This window comes from Herpailurus yagouaroundi, unplaced genomic scaffold (assembly GCF_014898765.1).
Source record: "Herpailurus yagouaroundi ecotype Mexico unplaced genomic scaffold, PumYag 183, whole genome shotgun sequence".
NCBI classification, from domain to species: Eukaryota; Metazoa; Chordata; class Mammalia; order Carnivora; family Felidae; genus Herpailurus; species Herpailurus yagouaroundi.
Genome location: NW_024412414.1, coordinates 5,012,565 through 5,022,461, shown reverse-complemented (window position 1 = coordinate 5,022,461; position 9,897 = coordinate 5,012,565). Strand labels below are relative to the sequence as shown.

General features: G+C 40.2%; 1 protein-coding gene across 5 annotated transcripts in view; it reads left to right on the top strand.

The window, feature by feature from the left end:
* IL17RE (interleukin 17 receptor E) overlaps positions 1 to 9,897 on the top strand; it is a 58,324-nt gene that overhangs the window by 26,413 nt on the left and 22,014 nt on the right. The gene's annotated exons all lie outside the window — the stretch shown is intronic.

Here is a 9,897-nt window from a genome sequence, read left to right as displayed (position 1 = left end):
TGCTTTGGATCCTCTATCTCCATCTCTCTCTGCCCCTCCCCCGCTTGCACTCTCTCTCTCAAAAATAAATAAACAACAAAAAAAAAATAATAGTAGAGACTAAAGCTAGCTGAAATGTGTAGTGGTTAAGAGTATAAGGTCTTACCCTTGACCCAGCAATCCTACTCCTATATATATTCATTGTATCTCATTCAATCTTTATTTTATATATATAAAATAACCACACCCAACTAGCTAGTTTTATTGGAGGAGGGCACATGGAGTTAACAATGTGAAGACAGTTGGGACCTGAGGTTGGAAAGAACACCCTCCCCTCCCTATACATGGCTAAAGCCCCAAATAAAAAATAACCAACTATGGGAGAGCAGCTGAGTCAGGGACTGAGGGCTGGGAAGGGAACATCACGGAACCCGAGGGCAGCAGAAGAGATCATGCACGTGCTGGGAGGGCAACTAACATGAGTACAAGTCTTTGTGTCTTCCACATTGGTCCATATAAATATATAGAGAGAAGTTATTCACTTTCCCCTGCTCTCCTCTCTGTTCTGTGCTGCTTGCCACAGACACAACTCCTCTTTCCATATATATATATATATATATATATATATATATATATATATATATGGAATATATATATTCAAGAGAAATGAAAACGTATGTCCACACCAAAACTTATACACGAGTGTTCATAGCATTGTTTATAATAGCCAAAAGGTAGAAACAACTCAAATGTTCATGAATTGGTGAATGGATTTTATCAATAAAAATATAACATGTAAAAAATATAAAAATGTAGCATATCTGACAAACGATAAGAGACTCTTTTTTTTAATGTTTATTTGTTAAAAAAATTTTTTTAATGTTTATTTATTTTTTTTATTTTTTTTCAACTTTTTTTTATTTTTGTGACAAAGAGAGACAGAGCATGAACGGGGGAGGGGCAGAGAGAGAGGGAGACACAGAATCGGAAGCAGGCTCCAGGCTCTGAGCCATCAGCCCAGAGCCTGACACGGGGCTCGAACCCACGGACCGCGAGATCGTGACCTGGCTGAAGTCAGATGCTTAACCGACTGCACCACCCAGGCGCCCCCATGTTTATTTATTTTTGAGAGAGACAGAGACAGAATGCAAGTGGGTTAGAGGCAGAGAGAGAGGGAGACACAGAATCCGAAGCAGGCTGCAGGCTCTGAGCTGTCAGCACAGAGCCTGATGCGGGGCTAAAACCCACGAACCGTGAGGTGAGATCATGACCTGAGCCGGAGTCTGATGCTCAATCCACTGAGCCACCCAGGCGCCCCTAATGTTTATTTGTTTTTGAGAGAGACAGAGTATGAGTGGGGGACGGGCAGAGAGAGAGAGGGAGACAGAGAATCCAAAGCAGGCTCCAAGCTGTCAGCGCAGAGTCTGACTGGGGGCTGGAACTCACGAACCATGAGATCATGACCTGAGCCAAAGTCAGACACTTAACCAACCAAACCACCCAAGTGCTCCATGAGAGACTCTTAACTATAGAAAATAAACTGAAGGTTGCTGGAGGGGAGGTGGGTGGAGGATGGACTAAATGGGTGATGGGCACAAAGGAGAGCCCTTGTTATGATGAGTGTTGGTGTTATGTTTAAGTAATGAATCACTAGATTCTGCTCCTGAAACCAATATTACACTATATGTTAACTAACTAGAATTTAAATAAAAACTTGAAACAAAACAAAATATGGCATATCCATAATGTAATATTATTTGTCAATAAAAATAATACATGCTACTACATGGATAAACTTTGAAAACATGCAAAGTGAAAGAAGCCAATCACAAAGACCACATACATATTTGCATGATTCCTGTTGTATGAAATGTCCAGAATAGACAAAATTATAAAGACAGAAAATAAATTAGTGGCTTCTTAGATCTGGGGAGGAAGGGGGATGGGGAATGATTCTAATGGAGAGTAGTGGAGTTTCTTTCAGGAGAGATAAAAGTGTTCTAGTCAATTAATCTAATTACCGTCCATTTAAAAAATTTTCTTGATGTTTATTTATTTTTGAGAGATACAGAGAGCAAGCAGGGGAGGGGCAGAGAGAGAGGGAGGCACAGAATCTGAAGCAGGCTCCAGGCTCTGAGCTGTCAGCACAGAGCCTGATGTGGGCCTCGAACTCATGAACCGTGAGGTCATGACCTGAGCCAAAGTCAGATGCTTAACCAACTGAGCTACCCAGGCACCCCTAGTCACTGTCTATTTTAATGAAAGTTGCACAAACTGAAAATGTACTAAAAACTATTGACTTGATCACTAGAGTGGGTGAATTGTGTGGTATGTGAATTATATCTCCATAAAGCTGCTTATTTGTTTGTTTGTTGCTACTTTTATAAGTGATTCATAAGACTTTTTAAAAAAAGAGTTCAGGTGTTCCTGGGTGGCACAGTAGGTTGAGTGACTCTTGCTTTTCGCTCAGGTCATGATCTCAGGGTAGTGGGATCGAGCCCCATGTCTCCACGTAGGGCTCTGCGCTGGGCATGGAGCTGCTTGGGATTCTCTCTCTCCCTTTCTCTCTCCTCTCCCCTTTAAGTTTATAAATAAATAAACTTACAAAATAAAATAAAATAAAAAATTAAGTTAAAAAAGTGTTCACATTGTGTATCATCACCCAGAGTTTGTTAAAATTCAGATTGCTAGGCCCCATCCCAGAGTTTCCAACTCAGTATGACTGGGGTGGAGCCCAAGAAACTGCACTTCTAACAGATTCCCAGGTGATCTTGAGGGTGTGACTCCTCAGGAACCCCACTTTGAGAACTAGAGGTCTAGCATTAGCTGTGTGATGTAACTTTTCTAGGCTTCAGTTGGATCTGATAAATGGGAATTAAAGATAGCTCCTGGGGTGCCTGGGTGGCTCAGTCAGTTAAGCGACCTACTCTTGATCTGGCTCAGGTCATGATCTCATGGTTCATGAGTTTGAGCCCCGTGTCAGGCTCCTCAATGACATCATGGAGCCTGCTTGGGATTCTCTCTCTCCCTCTCTCTCTCTCTGCCCCTCCCCTTCTCACACGTATACTCACTCTCTCTCTCAAAATAAATTAAAAAACTTAAACTTAGTGCATCCTTCAGGCTCAATAAATCATTATTATTATTATTATTATTATTATTATTATTATCTAAATCCTTTCCTGGAGGAGCTCCCAGACAGCCATCAGTAATTCATTCGTTCATTTAGCAAATATTTATTAGGCACTTACTATGTGCCAGTCCTCCCAGGAGCTGAGAATGCAGCAGGGAAGAAGATAGTCTTGTCCCATGCTTCAAGGAGTGGACATTCCCAGGGTCAAGGGGCACTCAGACCATGTATGAATATGCAAAATAAACAGAAGAATTTCAGATAATGATGTTCAATAAAGTGGTATGATAACAAATGGCTGGCAAGTTACATTGGTCTCTGGGTTTAGGCAAAGCCTCAGAGGAGGTGAACTTCAAGCTAAATCCTACCACTAAGAACCAATCTGTTTGAAGTCCTGGTGGAACATTCGAGGCAAAGGAAACATCAGTGTAAAGGACTTGCAAAGGGAATGAGCAGGGTGAGGATACAGGAGCATGGGTCACTAAACTTTAAGGCAGTCCAAGAGTCGGGGTGCCTGGATGGGCTCACTAGGTTAAGCATCTGACTTCAGCTCAGGTCGTTATCTTTCTTTTTTTAAATAATTTATTTATTTTTTAATTTACATCCAAGTTAGTTAGAATATAGTGCAACAATGATTTCAGGAATAGATTCCTTAATTCCCCTTACCCATTTAGCCCATCTCCTCAACTACAACCCCTCCAGCAAACCTCTGTTTGCTCTCTGTATTTAAGAGTCTCTTATGTTTTGTCCCTCTCCCTGTTTTTATATTATTTTTGCTTTCTTCCCTATATTCATCTATTTTGTATCTTAAATTTCAGGTCATGATCTTATGTTTCATGAATTTGAGCCCCACATCGGGCTCACTGCCATCAGCATAGAGTCTACTTGAGATCCTCTGTCTCCCTCTTTCTGTAGCCCTCCCCACCACTATCTCTCTGCACTGCCCTCCACCCTGGCTCAAAAATAAATGTTAAAAAAAAAAAAAAGACAGTCCAAGAGTCGGAAGAAAAGTACAAACAGTAGTTTGTACTGGGAAATGGATTGGGCCCCTCCTTTGGACATTCATACCTCAAACATTTATTGAATGTCTAACATGTGATTAGTTGTCCCATGGTAGGCCAATGGATGACTCAGAAGCAGTCTGGCCCTGATGAATCCCTGTGTATCATGGAAAGCAGACACAGATAAGAAAAAGATAACCACAGGGGCACCTGGGTGGCTTAGTCAGTTGAGCTTCCTACTTCGGCTCAGGCCATGATCTCATGGTTCACGAGTTCAAGCCCCACATTGGGTTCTGTGCTGACAGCTCAGAGCCTGGAGCTTGCTTCAGATTCTGTCTCTCCCTCTTTCTCTGCCCCTTCTCTGCTCACACTCTGACTCTCTCTCTCTCCCTCTCTCTCTCAAAAAATGAATAAATGTTAAAAAAAATTTTATAGAAAAAGATAGCCACAAGGTAAAGCCCAAGAGCATCTGCCTTAAGGTGGAGGATGGCTCCATGGACCTGATAATTCTTCACAGTGCTCAGGAGAAGAGGATGGTTTGGAGCCCGTGGGCATTTATTTATTCAACAGGCATTTTCTTGAGCATTTATACTAAGCCAGGCACTATGGGCTGCTGGGGACACAGATGACTCAGTTCTTGTCCCTGTCTGGGGAGCTTACATTCCAGTGGGAGAGGCAAATATCTGAGCAGTTCTCAAACTCTGAAGTGCCTAGAAATCATTTGTGATGCCTTGGAGTGGAGAAGGACTGTACCTATGACTCAAAACTGAGAAGTCATTAAAGATTATGCATTCAACTGCATTTAAAAAGTATTCTGCATGTTCATCTTGTCATACCTGAGCAGAGTCAAAAGACATAAAAAAAGAAAGCTATATCGCAACTAATATAGGCAAGATGCTGATCTCCTCTCTCTCTTTTTCTCTCCTTCCTCGTCTATCTATATATAAACTAAGACCAAAAACACGGTAGAAAAATGGGCAAAAGATATGAACGTAGTTTAGGGAAATGAAATACAAATGACCTTTAAACATACGAAAAGACATTTTAATCCCACGTATAGAATTAAAAAAAAATAAATAGAAATACAACACAAAAGTACTCAGAGATGCAATTCTTCACCCATCAGACTAGCAAATGTTGGCAAAGCTGTGGGGAAGCAAGGAGTCAGACAGATTAACACATTGTTGGTGAGAATGTAATTGGTCTAACCGCTATGGGAGGCAATATGGTCAGATCTATCAAAATTACAGTCACCATATATTCTTTGACCCAGTAATAACACTTCTGGGATTCCAGACTATAGATCTACTTGCCCATGAATGAAATGTGCATAAGGTTATTAACTGAAGCTGTTTGTAATAGAAAAATTTTGGAAATGATACAAAAATCCTACAAGAGAGGCAGGTTAAATAAATTATCTTATATTCATATAATGGAATAACACTAGGAAGCTACAAAAAAAAATAAGTGAGAATGATCTGGGGAAAATCTCCAAGATCTATTGTTTTTTTTTTTTTAATTTGATTTTTTGTTTTTTTTTTTTTTAATTTTTGATGTTTATTTATCTTTGAAAGAGAGAGAGAGAGACAGAGTGCAAGCAGGGGAGGGGCAGAAAGAGAGGGAGACAGAATCTAAGCTGGCTCCAAGCTCTGAGCTGTCAGCACAGAACCCGATGTGAGGCTTGAACTCACTAATCACGAGATCATGACCTGAGCCGAAGTCGGTCACTTAACTGACTGAGCTACCCAGGCGCCTTCCAAGATATATTATTAAGTGAAAATAAAAGCCAAGGTTTTTCATAGTGTGTATAATACAGTGCCTCTGTATTTTAAAAAGGGTAAAATAAGAATATGACTTTACATTTGGTTGTATGTGCTTAAACTCTGGAAATACATACAGTAACTTTAAAATGAACACAAAATGTTTCCTTTGTTGGGTAGAGTCAGGTGGACTGGGTTGAGACCTGGGAAGATGTGGAGCAGAGTTGAGGGTAGGAGTTTTCACTGCTGTACATGTTTTAAAAATTGGAGAACTTTATTTTGATACAATTTGCTTTCTTTGTAATCTTATATATTTTATTTTGTGCATTTAAAAACTTCATTTTGGGGGCGCCTGGGTGGCTCAGTTGGTTAAACGTTAAACGTCCTACTTCAGCTCAGGTCCTTATCTCACAGAGTTCGAGCTCCGCATCGGGCTCTGTGCTGATGTCTCAGAGCCTGGAGCCTGCTTCGGATTCTGTGCCTCTTTCTCTCTGCCCCTCCCCCAACTTGTGCTCTGTCTCTCAAAAATAAATAAATGTATAAAAAATTTTTTTTAACTTCATTCTGAGTAGGGATCCCCAGGCTTCCAAGGAAGACTGCTGCACAAAAGCAGTCACAAATCACTGATCTAAATGATCATGCTTTTCAATCATTGCCCTTCCCTTCTGAACATTTGTATACTTTTTAAGTTTATTTATTTATTTTGAGAGAAAGAGAGAGAGAACCATTGTGTGTATGTGGGGCGGGCAGAGAGATAGGAGGACAGAGGATCTGAAGCAGGCTCTGTGCTGACAACAGAGAGCCTGATGTGGATCTTGAACCCATGAACCATGAGATCATGACCTGAGCCAAAGTCGGATGCTTAACCAACTAAACCATCCAGGTTTGTGTATTTTAAAATACATTTGTATTTTTAAAATAACAGCTTTATTGAGATATAATTTCCATACCATAAAGTTTTCCCTTTTAACGTGTACAACTCGGGGCACCTGCGTGACTCAGTCAGTGGAGCATCCAACTTTGGCTCAGGTCATGATTTCTGATTTATGAGTTCAAGCCCCACAGCGGGCTTGCTGCTGTCAGCGCACAGCCCGCTTCAGATCCTCTGTCCCCCCCCCCGCTCCTCCCCCACTTGCACTATTTCAAAAATAAATATTTTTAAAAAAGGTGTACAATTCAAAGGTTTTTAGTATATTCACAAAGTTGTCCAATGATCATTACTACATAATTCTAGAATATTGTTTATGTTTATTAAGTTTTGAGAGACAGAGCACACACGAGCAGGGAAAGGACAGACAGGGAAACAGAGGATCTGATGTGGGCTCTGTGCTGACAGCAGAGAAACCAATGCAGGGCTCACACCCCTATGATTCTAGAATATTTTTATCACTCTCAAAAAGAAACTGCATACCTATTACAATTACTTCCTGTTTCCTTCTTTTAAGCACTACTTTACTTTTGGTCTTATGGCTTTGCCAATTCTGGGTATTTCATATAAATGGGATCATACAATATGAGGTCTTTTATGACTAGCGTTTCACTGAGCATAATATTTTCAAGGTTCACCCATGTAGTAGAATGTATCCTTCTTCGCTGCCAAATAATATTCCATTTATGAACACACTACATTTTTATCCATTCATCAGTTGTTGAACATAGGGTTGTTTCCACTTTTTGACTACTGTTAAGTAATGCTGCTATGAACATTTGTGTGCAAATTTTTGTGTGGATGTATGTTCTCACTTCTCATGGGTATATATCTGGAAATGGAATTGCTGGGCCATACAGTAACTCTATGTTTAATTTTTTGAGGTACTGCCAAACTATTTTTCCAAAGTAGCTGTATCATTTTACATTCCTACTAGCAATATTTGAGGGTTCCGGTTCCTCCACATCCATGGCAACACTTGCTATTGTCTGTCTTTTTTTAGCCATCTTAGTGGGTGTGAAGTGGTATTTGATAGAGGTTTGGAAATGCATTTCCCTAATGACTAGTGGTGCCAACCATATTTTCATGTGCTCATTGTGCATAAATTTATTTATATTGTTTGATTTCTAGACCACATAAATGCATTATCTAGTCAACATTTCACATTAAAAATAAAGGATCACAGCCCCAACTCTGAAGAATGATTTATTTGGGTAAAGGTAAGACCCAGAAATACATGTTTTTATTTTTTTTATTTATTTATTTTTTTTTAAATTTTTTTTTCAACGTTTATTTATTTTTGGGACAGAGAGAGACAGAGCATGAACGGGGAAGGGGCAGAGAGAGAGGGAGACACAGAATCGGAAACAGGCTCCAGGCTCTGAGCCATCAGCCCAGAGCCCGACGCGGGGCTCGAACTCACAGACCGCGAGATCGTGACCTGGCTGAAGTCGGACGCTTAACCGACTGCGCCACCCAGGCGCCCCAATACATGTTTTTAATAAGAATCCCAGGTGATTCTATCACAGATGGTCCTAGACCAGGCTTAACAGACACTGCAACATACTGGGCAAGAACCATGGGAACTGATGTGGGAGCAGGTGATTTTTGCTGGAGTAATGAGATAGATTCTAAAGGGTCAGCAGGATTTCCATAGGGCAAGAAAAGACATTCTAGAGAGTATAGGGAGAGGGGACAGATACAGGCATAATTTACCTCATTGTGCTTTACTTTATTGTGCTTAGCTTTACTGAACTTTGCAGATATTGCATTTTTCATAAATTGAAGTTTTGTGGCAACCCTGTGTTGAGCAACTCTATCAGCACCATTTTTCCAGCAACATTTGTTCACTTCATGTCTCTGGGTCACATTTTGTTAATTTTCACAATATTTCAAACTTTTTCATTATTATTATATTTGTTATGGTGATCTGTGATCAGTGATCTTTGATGTTACTATTATAATTGCTTGGGTGCACCATGAACCATGCCTATATAAGAAAGAGAACTTCACCGACAAGTGTGTGCGTTGTGACTGCTACACCAATTGGCCATTTCTCTCCCCATCTCCTTCCCTCTCCTCAGGCCTACCTATTTCCTAAGACATAGGAAGATTGAAATTTGACTAATAAATAATCCTACAGTGGCCTCTGAGTGTTCAGGTGAAAGGAAGAATCACAAGTCTCTTACTTTAAATCAAAAGCGAAAAATGATTCAGCTTAGTGAGGAAGGCATGTTGAAAGTCAAGGTAAGCTGAAAGCTAGGCTTCTTGCACCAAACAGCCAAATTGTGAATGCAAAGGAAAAGTTCTTGGAGGAAAGTAAAAGTGCTACTCCAGTGAACACACGAATGATAAGAAAGTGAAACAGGCTTATTACTGATATAAAGTTTTAGTAGTCTAGATAAAAGATCAAACCAGCCACAACATTTCCTTAAGCCAAAGCCTAACTGAGAGCAAGGCCCTAATTCTCTTCAATTCTATGAAGGCTAAGACAGGTGTGGAAGCTTCAGAAGAAAAGTGTGAAGCTAGCAGAGGTTGGTTCATGAGGCTTAAGGAATCTCTGTAACATAAAAGTGCAAGGTAAAGCAGCAGGTAGAAGCTGCAGCAAGTTATCCAAAGATCTAGTTGAGATAATTAATTAAGGTGGTTATGCTAAGCAACAGATTTTCAATGTAGATGAAACAGCTTTATATTAGAAGAAGATGCCATCTAGGACTTTTATAGCTGGAGAGAAGTCAATGCCTGGCATCAAAGCTTCAAAGGACAGGCTGCGTCTCTTGTTAGGGGCTAATACAGGTGGTGACTTTAAGTTGAAGTCAGTGCTCACTTACCATCCCAAAAGTTCCAGGACCCTTAAAAATTATACTGAATCTATTGACTGTGCTCTATAAATGGAACAACAAATCCTGGATGATAACATGGATGTTTGTAATGTGCTTTACTGAGTATTTTAAGCTGGTTGAGACTACTGCTCAGAAAAAAAAATTCCTTTCAAAATATTACTACTCAGGGCGCCTGGGTTGATCAGTTGGTTGGATTTCTGATTCTTGGTTTCAGCTTAGGTCATAGGGATCAAGCCCTATGTCAAGCTCTGTTCTGTTA